Below are 13,907 nucleotides of genomic sequence, written 5' to 3'. Positions count from 1 at the left end.
AAGTCCATAATTTGTTGTGCCTCTCAGGTATTGTAAGATTCTTTTAACTTTCACTACATCACAATCTGTTGATTTCATGATACAACACTGACAGCATATGCAATGTCAGGACGTCTCCCACACATCAGAAACATCAGTACTCCAACAGCTTGGCTGTATGGAAATTCAGAGTTGCAAGGACTTTCTTCTGTATCATTGTCATTTATAATGGGTGTAGTTACAGCCTTGCAGTTCTTCATGTTGAAATGCTCTGGTGTTTTCCTGTGTAATGAGTCTGACTTGCACATACAGTTCCACGTTCTTGTTGGTCAGTTTCCAGACCTAAGAAAAATGATGCAGGCACTGAAGTAATTTTAAACTCTTCTCTTAATTCACTGACAATGTCTTCAAATTCCTGTTCACTGTGAGCTGCAATCAGACCATCATCAACATAAAGCACAAGGAATATTTTCTTACAGCCTTACTGTCTCACAAAAAGACAAGGATCAGCTTCACTCCTCAGAAAGCCCAGTTTAGTGAGATAATTACTGTACTTCTAATTCCAGCAACGCAGAGCCTGTTTCAGTCTGTATGGACTTTTCTTCAAGCAACATACTCTCCCAGACCCATCATCACATCCTTGAGGTTGTTGCATATAAATGGTTTCTTTTGAATCATCATAAAGAAAAGCAGTTGAAACATCAATTTGTAAAAGTTTCATGCTCTCACTTGCAGCAACACTTAGCAGTGCTCTGAACGTGCTCTGAATGACTGCTCATAGTCAACTCCTCTCTGCTGCGAATAACCCTTAATCACCAATCTTGCATTGAATTTATTGACTGAGCCATCAGCATTTGTTTGACTTTATACACCGATCTATTAGGAATGGACATCTTTGCATATGATAGGTCAACCACATCCCTCGTTTTATATTCTTGAAGAGCTTTTATTTCAGAATCCATAACTTCCTTCCAGAAATCGTTTTGAACAGACTTCATGGCATCGCTGTATGTTTCTGGTTCTTGGAAAGATATTGAGAGGTTCATTACATAATCATTAAACTTTTGTGGAGGTCTGAGGGTTAACTGATCACACAGACATGGTAAAGCTTCTGCACTTGTGTCTTCCTGATCTTCCTCCTGAGGGTCTTCATCTACATCCAAGGAACTGCCATCCTCTTCACTCTCACTATCAATACCATTGGTCTTCAGTCTGAGGTACTGGATCCTGATGACTGAAAACATTCACTGGAAGAGTTGAACTTTTCTCACTCTTCAGTGGCCTCTCCTCGAAGATGACATCTCATGTCCTAATGAGTTTGCACACCTCTCCACAATAAATTCTGTAACCCTCATTGTGATCATATCCAATAAGGACACATTTCAGTGCTTTTCGGTCCATGTTCCTCCTCTGTTGTTTTGGAATATGAGCATAGCAAATGGAGCCTATCACCTGCGGATGTTTCAGTCTTGGCTTCCTTCCATACCACAATTCATATGGATATGTTCCTGGAATACTGGAAGGCCCTGTGCGGTTTAGAATGTAGGTTGTGGTGTTCACCATCTCTGCCCAAAGTTTCTATGGAATGTTTGCATGTGCATGCGTTACGGCCCTGGCAGTTTCCACAACTGTGCAGTTCTCTCTTTCACTGCACCCATTTTGTTCTGGAGTGTAAGGCATTGTGAGGCGTTGAATTACACCCTCTTTGTGAAGAATCTCTTTTGCTTGTTTGTTGTCAAATTCTTTCCCATTATCACTCAGAAGTTCCTTGATGGTATGTCCAGCAGCTTTTGCTTCAGCTATTAACTGCCTTAACTTTTCTGCAACTCCAGACTTTTCTTGCATGAAATATATTGCCCTAAACTTTGTACAATCATCTTTGAAAAGAACAAAATACCAGTGCCCTGACACAGAAGGTACTTGAAATGGACCACATACATCCGCGTGAATAAGCTCACCTGGTTCTGCTGTCCTCTTTCTGTTGCCAAATGGTAAACAAAGAGCCTTGACATAAATACAGCCTTCACAAAGTTCACTGTCCATTTCCACCTCATTATTTAACTCGCTACAAAGTACAGACTTCACATGGCGGCTTGTTCTGGTTTCCAAATGTTTCATGATAAAGCTGCAACGTATTGTCTCTGCTAGTGGTATTAACTGCGCTGAGGGAGCTCGGTTTCACATTTCTTAGATTAGATTAGATTAGATTAATACTAGTTCCATGGATCATGAATACGATATTTCGTAATGATGTGGAACGAGTCGAATTTTCCAATACATGACATAATTAGGTTAATTTAACAACATACTTAAGTTAATATAACAACTTTATTTTTTGTGTTTTTTTGTTACAGCAAGTTTAAAAAGGCCTACAAAGCAATCACAGACAACTGCCAATCTAGTAACATTATTAATCTTAAGATGATAAATTTCTGCAGTTGATGTGAATTTACTTTCTGGATGTTTATCCTTTACTGCAAGAACAGAGAATAGATTGTTGTGAATCTGAGGTACATACCATACATCTGTCAAGGTAATTCTGTTCCATTTTCCTCCAACTGCTGCTTCAATGTCTATTGAACCTTTTTCCAATTGCTTCAATTATGTCACCATTAGCTGTAGTAACTGACTGTTTTGTTAGAAAACGCTGAAATGTTTTGAAACAATTCCTGTCATTTGTAATATGACTTGTTGCACCATTGTCTATATACCAGTCATCATTTCTACATTCAGAGTTCATCGCAGAAGATGTCATAGCAAGAAGTAACATATTTGTATCTGTGGTAGCTGGTTTTGGAGGTTTGCCATCCGCTGCCCACTTTCTGCACACTTTAATTGTATGGTTAGGCTTCTTGCAGTAATTACATATTAATTTCTTTTTCTCTGTTGGATTTACTTGCTGAAATGACAGCCTTGATGAGTCTATAGTGAGGGCTTCTTGTTTACTAAAATCACCCTCCTTTGTACTCAGAGTTTTTTCATGTGCACACAATTAATTTGTTAAATTATCAATTGTTCTGTCATCTCTAGATGTTAGCATCCAACTAGATTTAAACAAAAAATAGTCTTCTGGTAGTGTTCCTTATATTTTACAAATAAAAGACAAATCAGGCATTTCTGAATTATGTACGATATCTTTGGTCATTTCTGGTTTCAATTCACTCCACAAATATTTCTGTTAGGAAATATGTGTCACAATATCATCTTCAGGAGCCTTTTTGTAACTAAAGAACTCCAAAGAAAGGTTGTACACTTTGTCTTCAGAGACACCATCAAATATTTTGTGTGATTCTGTCCACACTTCATACGCTGTATTTAGATGCATTATTTTCTGCTAAGTTTTTTCCAACATATTAGTAGTCAAAACAAGTAGAGCGTTGCTGTCTGCTTTGTTAAAAGCTTCTAAAGCACTTTTATAGATCGCCCTTTGTTCAACGGTAGCACTTTCTGAAATAATACTAGGTTTCACTGTCCTGCCTTCCACAACATCAAGTGCACCAGGAATTCCTCATAGACAAATACTTATTTTGTATTTCCAAATGTTCCAATTTGTTTTGCCTTCCACAACTCCGATGTTGATAATTCTCATTGAATCCATCGAGGTTGCATGGAATTAACAACTTCAAAAACGTCTTCTTGGAGATAACTTTAAAAACCTTTTGCACAGAGCTACGTTGTTATTTTTGTACAAGTGTCCTTTTAACACACACCTGGGCCCATAACCTGCTGAGATTTTCTTAGAAAAAAAAATATTTGCATATTTGGAAATACATGTGGTTCATGGTGTGGGTTCCTGTAGTCATGTCCTAGTTCATGGACCACGGGCAACGTATGAGTGGCCAAGTAAGTGGTCCCGACAGTCGGGATACCAGTTACTTTGGAATAAGGCTGGGCATCTCGGACATATTCTGAGTCGTGGTCACCTTTGTGCTCATACGGCAAAGACTACTTAATCCACCAGTCAGTCCTTCAGCCGTTAGGGGTAAAACCCAATGGGACTCGGGGCAACCTGCTTCCCTGGTACTTTAAATATGATGCTGGCAACAATCAGAGCAAAATGCCTCGGACCTTTGGAGGTGACGGAGTCCTTCCTCTAACTGACAAACCAGGGACTCCAAAGATACGACTTGGCAAACAAATGGTAATGAGATGGGGAGCTATTAATATCAATGGGGGCTACTCTGGGAAGAAGGTAGAGCTGGCAGAGGCTGCAAGTAAGATGGGGCTGGACGTTTTAGCTGTTAGTGACATTCGGGTAAGGGGTGAGAAAGAAGAGGAAGTGGGAGAATACAAGGTCTACCTGTCAGGAGTCAAAGCAGGAATAGCACAATGGGGTGTAGGGCTTTACATCAGGAAAGAAATGGAACCCAGTGTAGTTGCAAAAAGGTATGTAAACGAACAACTGATGTGGATAGATTTGACAGTGTCTAGCAAGAAATTAGGATTGTGTCAGTATATTCGCATTGTGAAGGGACAGATCAACATAAGATGGATAGTTTTTATGAGGTACTCAGTGATGTAGTTGTTAGAGTAAAGGACAAGGACAGTGTTCAGCTCATGGGTGATTTTAACGCCAGGATTGGAAATCGAACAGAAGGGTATGAAAAGGTTATGGGTAAATTTGGAGAGGATATGGAGGCCAACAGGAATGGGAAACAACTCTTGGATTTCTGTGTCAGTATGGGCTTAGTAATCACAAACTCCTTTTTTAAACATAAGAACATTCACCGGTATACTTGGGAAGGCAGGGGAACCAGATCTGTCATTGATTATATAATAACAGATCAGGAATACAGGAAGGCTGTGAGGGACACACGTGTATTCAGGGGATTCTTTGATAACACTGATCATTATTTAATCTGCAGTGAAATTGGGATTGTGAGGACGAAAGTGCAGGAGGTCAGGTCCATATGTAGGAGGATAAGAGTGGAGAAACTTCAGGATAAGGAAATCAGGCACAAGTACATAACAGCGATCTCAGAAAGGTACCAGTTAGTTGAATGTAGTCAATTACAGTCATTGGAAAAGGAATGGACAAGGTACAGGGACACAGTACTAGAAGTGGCTAAAGAATGTCTTGGAACAGTAGTGTGTAAAAGTAGGATGAAGCAAACAGCTTGGTGGAATGATACAGTCAAGGCAGCCTGTAAAAGGAAAAAGAAGGCGTATCAAAAATGGCTACAAACCAGAACCCAGGTAGACAGAGAAAATTATGTTGAAGAAAGAAACAAAGCCAAACAGATAATTGCAGCATCCAAGAAGAAATCGTGGGAAGACTTTGGAAACAGGTTGGACGCTATGGGTCAAGCTGCTGGAAAACCATTCTGGAGTGTAATTAGCAGTCTTCGAAAGGGAGGTAAGAAGGAAATGACAAGTATTTTGGACAGGTCAGGAAAACTGCTGGTGAATCCTGTGGATGCCTTGGGCAGATGGAGGGAATATTTTGAAGAGTTGCTCAATGTAGGTGAAAATGCAATCAGTAATGTTTCAGATTTCGAGGTAGAATGGGATAGGAATGATGATGGAAATAGGATCACATTTGAGGAAGTGGAAAAAATGGTCAATAGATTGCAGTGCAATAAAGCGGCTGGGGTGGATGAAATTAAGTCGGAACTCATCAAATACAGTGGAATGTCAGGTCTTAAATGGCTACACATGATAACTGAAATGGCCTGGGAGTCGGGACAGGTTCCATCAGACTGGACAAAAGCAGTAATCACACCAATCTTTAAACATGGAAACAGAAAAGATTGTAACAACTATAGAGGTATCTCTTTAATCAGCGTTGTGGGTAAAATCTTCTCAGGTATTGTTGAAAGGAAAGTGCAAGTATTAGTTGAGGACCAATTGGATGAAAATCAGTGTGGGTTTAGGCCTCTTAGAGGTTGTCAGGAGCAGATCTTTAGCTTACGGCAAATAATGGAGAAGTGTTATGAATGGAACAGGGAATTGTATCTATGCTTTATAGATCTAGAAAAGGCATATGACCGGGATCCTAGGAGGAAGTTATTGTCTGTTCTACAAGATTATGGAATAGGAGGCAAACTTTTGCAAGCAATTAAAGGTCTTTACATGGATAGTCAGGCAGCAGTTAGAGTTGATGGTAAATTGAGTTCATGGTTCAGAGTAGTTTCAGGGGTAAGACAAGGCTGCAACCTGTCTCCACTGTTGTTCATATTATTTATGGATCATATGTTGAAAACAATAGACTGGCTGGGTGAGATTAAGATATGTGAACACAAAATAAGCAGTCTTGCATATGCGGATGACTTAGTTGTGATGGCAGATTTGATTGAAAGTTTGCAAAGTAATATTTCAGAGCTAGATCAGAAATGTAAGGACTATGGTATGAAGATTAGCATCTCCAAAACGAAAGTAATGTCAGTGGGAAAGAAATATAAACGGATTGAGTGCCAAATAGGAGGAACAAAGTTAGAACAGGTGGACGGTTTCAAGTACTTAGGATGCATATTCTCACAGGATGGCAACATAGTGAAAGAACTGGAAGCGAGGGTAGCAAAGCTAATGCAGTGAGTGCTCAGCTATGATCTACTCTCTTCTACAAGAAGGAAGTCAGTACCAAGACTAAGTTATCTGTGCACCGTTCAATCTTTCGACCAACTTTGTTGTACGGGAGCGAAAGCTGGGTGGATTCAGGTTACCTTATCAACAAGGTTGAGGTTACGGATATGAAAGTAGCTAGGATGATTGCAGGTACTAGTAGATGGGAACAATGGCAGGAAGGTGTCCACAATGAGGAAATCAAAGAAAAACTGGGAATGAACTCTATAGATGTAGCAGTCAAGGTGAACAGGCTTAGATGGTGGGGTCATGTTACACGCATGGGAGAAGCAAGGTTACCCAAGAGACTCATGGATTCAGCAGTAGAGGGTAGGAGGAGTCGGGGCAGACCGAGGAGAAGGTACCTGGATTCGGTTAAGAATGATTTTGAAGTAATAGGTTTAACATCAGAAGAGGCACCAATGTTAGCACTGAATAGGGGATCATGGAGGAATTTTATAAGGGGGGCTATGCTCCAGACTGAACGCTGAAAAGCATAATCAGTCTTAAATGATGATGATGATGATGATGATGATGATGATTGGAAATACATATGGTTTATTAGGTACTGGTTCAACACAAAGTACATACAACAAGAACAACAATATACAGAAAAACCACACACAGGTGCGTATTACCAACATTACCACTGCATGTACATTATTATACAACACCGCTCGACATTTACATCACAACAATTTATATTAAAGAATTGATACCTATGATCATGTTAACACAGTTTTTGAATTCTCTAACGTGTGCAATTCTGTGACCACAACTTTGAACTGCAAGAGTAGTTTGACTTCATGTTGGATTGTTTTTGGACACCATCCCTGTAGCACCAAAAATTTTAACGTTACAGGTCAGCAGTAGTACTGTGTTCATTTTGCTAGGTGAAGTCACTGAAATCTGTGAACAGCTGTCAACCAGTACCTCACTTTCTAAGCCACCTACTGCTACTTTTACAATCGGATTGACATCAGCTGAAATGGGCTCCAGCTCTCCCCCACAAAACAATTCTTTTATTTTGGCTTTTTTTTTTTTACCCAACTCAGTCACAGGCATTGAATTTCTATCTTTGCTCTTCCTATTCACCATTGAGTGTGGGAGTCTAAAAGCACACTGCATGAGTGCTGTCCAACCTTGATGGCAGTCATATTTGGCATCTCCATCAAATACGAATTTATAAATCATATTAGTGCTGTCCAGAGGCACTCTTGTGTTTTGTAATGAACATTCTTGTTTGAATTCTCTCCCTTGTAGTTCAGAAGTGCTTGCTTCCTTGCAGTCTTTCATATACTGTTCTGGAGCCTGAAGTCCTCACACTTGCCACATCAACGAATTTTTACTTCTTATTGTTCCTGTTGCAGTCAGTTGCTTTTTGTCAAACTGTCACACTATCCCAATAGTACCAGCAGCATTTAATCCTTCAGTTATGTCATAATAATAACTGGGGTGCAAGTCAGGTGACTCTCCACACACACTCAGTGGTGCAGGAATGTCTCCCCCACTCATTAGTGTCTCCATTCTTACAAAGTTCAATAGAACTTCCCATCAGCTGCCCAACCAAGCTATTCAGCAGTCTTGTTCCCCCACTTAGTGCACCTCCTCCCCACCAAGGTCACCTGTGGCAGCTGCTATATACACTTTATTTATGTTCCTCACTATTACTTGCCAGTTTTCTACTTAAAACTGGTCATCAGAATGATTGAAATTCTGTTGCCTGCCGTGCACATCATCATAAGTGGCACGAGTCTTCCACCTTCCCGCGGCTCCTGTGTTATATTTTGCACTGTACTGTAAGGGCCATGAGAATATTAGACTCTTTCAAGAAAACGTTCATAATTCTCGTAATTGTCATGGAGAGGTGCTACAAATTCTCACTAAACACAGAATGGTAACAAAAGTTTTATACCCACAACAACAACTGCACAGCCACCCCACATCAGTACTTACAGATTGCCTTCATTGTGCCCTGGACAGGTTGAACTAGTCTTCGATCCAGAAATGTATGAGCAGTTCTCACTGACTTGCTGTAGACCAATATTCTTTCAAAAATTGGACCTTGATAATTTGTAAATTATTACAGTACTTAGTTACATCATTCACCTGTCTAAAGACATCATCTTTGAATTGCTCTGCTGTAAAAGAAACAGACAGCGAATGAGTTGTAGAAAAGGTAGTAAGAGCAACTTGACTTTCTGCGAGTTGTATCCAAGGCTATATCCTCAAAGTCTTATGTGGATGGCCTTATCCGCAGCTGGTTCCATGGCTAAGTAAAGATGAGGACAGCAACCAGGCAACAGTCGGTTACTGCTTCACAGTGGGCTAATAGCAACTTGTCCAGAAACACATGGAAGTATGACTTCTTGCCATGGCTGGAAGTATGAGAAGATTGTACTGAAAGATGTTAGGCGATTAGCCAGTTTCATCCATAGCTAGTTTCACACTCTTGGATATTATGGTGCAACTTAATGGTATAAACAGTAACAAACATTATGAGCACAATGAAACAAACAAAAATTAACAAAATATAGGCACTAGTAACTTCACTAGGCAAAAATTAATTTATATCATTACCTTTGTCAAAGTATCATTAACCATAAAGCCACATGACAAGATTAAAATGTGAGGATGCCCCTAATATAACTATAAAGTGTAGAAACTGTAGCTTATATGTTTGAAATCCGTAGTAACAGCTAAAGAGGCGAAACTTGTAAAATGTAATAATTGTTTCCAGTTTAAAATTTGTTTCATACTTGGAAACTGACTCCTTTTGATGAACTGTTCCTTGTGATATGCACCTCCCTCTACTCTTTATGTGTAAGGTCTATGTGTTTTGGCATAAAACTTGAAATTTGACGTTTCTCTTATGTGGCATAGGCACCAGCACTTAAATCAGTGTCTTTGTTGTCCACAGGTGTGCTCGGTTGTCTTGGACACTCCTAATGTCCCCTGTGACAGGTCAGCCAGCAGCGACAAAGTCATTAGTATCGGGGTGGACACCCACCTTCCAGGCAACAAGAACAGCAGCTCATCATCGACGATGTTTTCTTTTTCTATTGTGGTGGGCATCCGCATACTATAAGCACAGCCAATACACTAGCAGCACCACGTGCCGACGTCACGGGCACAGAGAAGACATCACCTATTGGCTGGAGACGCTGTGGCTCTGCTGTTACCACAACAGAAACATTACATCATTGTGAGGCTAACATCAGTACAGTCAGAAATGTTTACCTGGCATTTAAAACTGATTTTTGTTTACAATAAACAAATTATTTGAGCAACATGAGAATACTCATTGAGAGTAACGTATCATTGTTTAATAGTTCGCGTAACAACCTTCACTGAGATCAGTGTAGGGCATCTGTTTTAGCTTTGTACTAGAGCGTTAGTTACACGACGATACATGCATTGGCCTATTCACTTTCATTCAGCATCTTGTTCCATCAGAAATTTAACAGCATTCTTGAAGGCGTTCACTGCCAACCACTTAGCCTATCTGTAGCAATGTATATTATGCGTCATCAACCTCACAATTTCTTCATGGCAGAACTCTCAATACAGACAAAGTTTCCAGAGCTTCATGTTTTCGAAGCCATCTTCAGAGTATAACAGTCCTAGATCGAGAGATAATGCCTGAGAAAAGAAACATAATAGAGAAGAATTTATCTGTGGTCGTCACAGACACAGCTACAAACTAATAATCCTGACTTTTTTCCCATGGAAATCTTAACACTTAAACATCCCTCTTGACATATTCTGCCTGAGAAAGGCCACACCAGTTAAGTTACCACACTGTATTCATTCGCTTCATCACAGATATTTCACATGAAAAGTAAAAATAAAAAGGAAATAATTTCATGCTTGGCAGAGCGAGTGCACCAGCATACATCATTGGTTCAGTAAATGACGTGTCACAGTCACATGACTGGCCATCGGTCCCTATCAGCCAACTTCCACAATTGGTGGCCAGAGTCTGGTGTGACATAGGCAAACTGTAGAGCACAGTGTTTTGAGCTGGACCACAGCCAACAGCTCTTTCACACAACATTTTTTGATCTTTTTCTATTACTGAAAGTCAGAAAGTGAAACACATTATTTTTACTCTTCCATTGTAGCAAAATGATACCTTTAGCTTTTAGGGGAATGTAAATACATGTCAGGTATTGCACATCACATAGTAGATATCCACTGCTGTACCAAAACACTATTTCTGGGAAGTTGAATCTTCCCCCAAGTGGTGAGAGGTGGTAATAGCTAATGCATCCTGGAACATTGTCTAACATGATTGTTTTCATAGTGCAGGTGTTAATGGTGGGCAAAGGCATAATGTTATTGCGACATTATACTTGTTCCCCACGTTTGTCTTTCCAAAGGTGCATTCGGCACTGGCTTCAGTTTTATTCATATATATTACTTCTCAAGTCAACATCCCTTTTCTTCAAGACATGCTACTCGTACAGAGATGAATGAGGCATCATTAGAAAATTTTTAATCGTTTCTCTTACTGCGTACCGGTTTTGTGCTAAGACTTACTATTTGTCAAAAATTTTGAACTATCGTAAGCAAAAGGGCATCATAGATGTCCGGCATCATACCTGTAGTTTGTGAAGCTAACCTCTTACTCACGAACAAGAAACTCACTTTTCATTTTATCTTATTACAAATTTCTTCTTATTAACTGGATAATTTATATACATCAGTGTCATAGACTATAACGGAGACCACTGCAGTAGTCCATTATCTCTGCCTGTTGTACAGGTTGACATTCCTATACGAATATGCCTTTCGAAATGACAAAAATATTAGCCACTGCCAACATAAATTATGATTTACGTATTGCTGCTATGGCCTAACGTGCTTACATGAAGTACGAAATGCAATCAGAATCCTGAAATACAGTTAGAATTTATTGAGGTCTTAGTGAATACCAGGTAAGAAGCGAATTAAAATTGCATTTGCTGTCACTATAAGCAAGTTACGGGGACAAAGTTTCAAATCGTATTTACCATATCCATTCTTTACTTACAGGCAGTTGCATGTAGCCATTTCAGGACAAACTAAATCAACCAACATTTTCGTATCCCTTAAGGAAAATGAAAAATAAAAAGTTCATGAAGCTCAAATTCTTATACGATATATCATTTACAATTAGATATACTAAAGCTCTGGAAACAATTTCGTTCAAATTTTCTGTGTGGAAATATATAGAAAAGTATGTGTCATAAATTTATGATTATTATTTCACTCTTTTGGTTTATTTTTAAAGAATTTTTATCAGTTCACAAACCATCTGTATCCCAACTACATTCTTATCCCAAATACTGTCATTATTTAAAACTATGAAAGCATTTAAGTTTCGTACAGGGCTCCTGATGAGTAATAACGTCCAGCCGCATCGAACAGCTCTGTTGGAGGTGCTCTTGGAGTAGGAGGATATTTGGCAAATGGGCTGGCCTGTCCCGTGACGTAAATTTCATCCAGCACGTGTGAGATCCAGTAGGAAAACATATTTCAGCATATCCACATTCACCAATGACCATCCAACAGCTGTCAGTCCTGCTGGTAGATGAATCAAATGCACTGCCACAAGAACTTATTACCAAACGTATGGTCAGCATAGGAGGATGCAACAGAGCATGCACTGTCATCAGTGGTGATAACACATTCCATTAAGACCCATGTCCCGCCATTTATAATACCAGGGGACCATCATGAAACGCGGACACTTTAGTGTAATTCGACTTTGAATGAAGTTATTTCTGTTCTCATTGCGCACTTCTTTCAGCAACCTTCTCTAATACACTGTAGCAATTCTTTCTATGAATGGCCCACATTTCATTGAACCATATTACTTGGCAGAGACACATCTTGTGAAAATCATGAACTTTTTGTCCATAAGGTTTGCACAACAGTTGTATTGCCATGACTTGACACACAAATAGCCAAGATATTGACGATAGTGCAAAACACCATTCACAGTAAGATTCTACATTGCTATTATGTTTCCATACTCAATCACAATCACAAGGCCACCTGCAATTATCCACCACAACATCAGAATAGCCCATACGCAGTCAGATAGTGATGATAGCTCTACGTACCAGTCCTGTAGTGAGAGATGACACGGGAGTATGACAAAATTTTCATTCATCTCATCACATCTCCTACACGATAGTACATCATTTTATTTAGCAACATCAGTTGAAGTAACAATAAATCTCATTGCACCTCTGAGGTAGTGTCACCTTGAGCTACACCTGCATGAATACTCTGTAAGTCACCTTTAAGTGCCTGGCAGAGGGTTCATCAAAACACTTTTACTATTCCTCTACCGTTCCACTCTGTAACAGTGAATGGGAAAAACAGACTTTGCTGAAAAGATATCACTGCTCTGAAAAACGGTATTGTTTTAATGGCTGGCATCATTAGTCATGTAACATGTCCATCTCTCTCTCCCCTATTTTTTGATAATACCAAATGAGCTGCCCCTCTCTGAGCTTTTTCAGTGTCTTCTGTCAATCCCATCTGGTAAGGGTACCATACTGCACAGTCATACCCAAGCACAGGATGGACAATTATAATGTAGGCAATCTCCTTAGTAGACCTGTTGCATCTTCTAAGTTCTCTGCCAGTAAAATGAAGTATTTGTTTTGCCTCCCTCAAAATATTATCTATGTGATCATTCCAATTTCAGGAACATTGCATCATAATTATGAACAACACAGGCACTGCAATACTATAACTATCCACCAACAATTAGCAAGTGTCTTTCAATTAAAAATGTCACTCTTGTATGGCAATATACATAATTAACATATGAATGCTGGTTACAGACACATGATTGACAACATACGGAAATTTGGGTCTGGCTCAGATAGCCTAATGGTAAGGTGACCACTCGCGATAAGTGGGAAATCCGCATTTGAGTCCTGGTCCAGCACAAATTTTCATTATTGTCATTCAGTTATACAGTTGACGGTTGTCCAATGTGTGCCTGTTCCTTTCCACATGGATGCACATCTAAAGGAACATTGCATTGTACTTCAGAACAACAAAGCCACTGCAGTATTTTATTTATCCACCAATACTGGGCTAGTGACTTTTAATTAAAATATCTCTCCTGTACGGGAATATAAATAACAGATGTACAAGTGCAGGTTGGCGACATACATGGAGAATACACAGGTAGCTAATGGTAAACTGACAGCTATCAATAAGCCAGAAATCTGCCACAATTCTAGGTCCAGCACAAAAAAATTTTTGTTGTCACTCCATTATACAGCTAATGTTTTTCCATATTTGCAACTACAACTACACTGCATGCACTTGTCTGACTCAGTTCTGTCCTATGGTATAAT

General features: G+C 39.5%; 1 long non-coding RNA gene across 1 annotated transcript in view; it reads left to right on the top strand.

Annotated features, from left to right (window-relative positions):
- The window catches only part of LOC126419870 (uncharacterized), a 291,394-nt gene extending 281,556 nt beyond the window's left edge, over positions 1 to 9,838 (top strand). Inside the window, exon 2 of the long non-coding RNA XR_007576014.1 lies at positions 9,461 to 9,838. This is a non-coding gene — a long non-coding RNA (uncharacterized LOC126419870). The remainder of the gene's footprint in view (positions 1 to 9,460) is intronic.
- Positions 9,839 to 13,907: the final 4,069 nt, after the last annotated feature.

This window comes from Schistocerca serialis, chromosome 9, assembly GCF_023864345.2.
Source record: "Schistocerca serialis cubense isolate TAMUIC-IGC-003099 chromosome 9, iqSchSeri2.2, whole genome shotgun sequence".
Classification (NCBI taxonomy): Eukaryota; Metazoa; Arthropoda; class Insecta; order Orthoptera; family Acrididae; genus Schistocerca; species Schistocerca serialis.
This window is presented reverse-complemented; position numbering and strand designations above follow the sequence as displayed.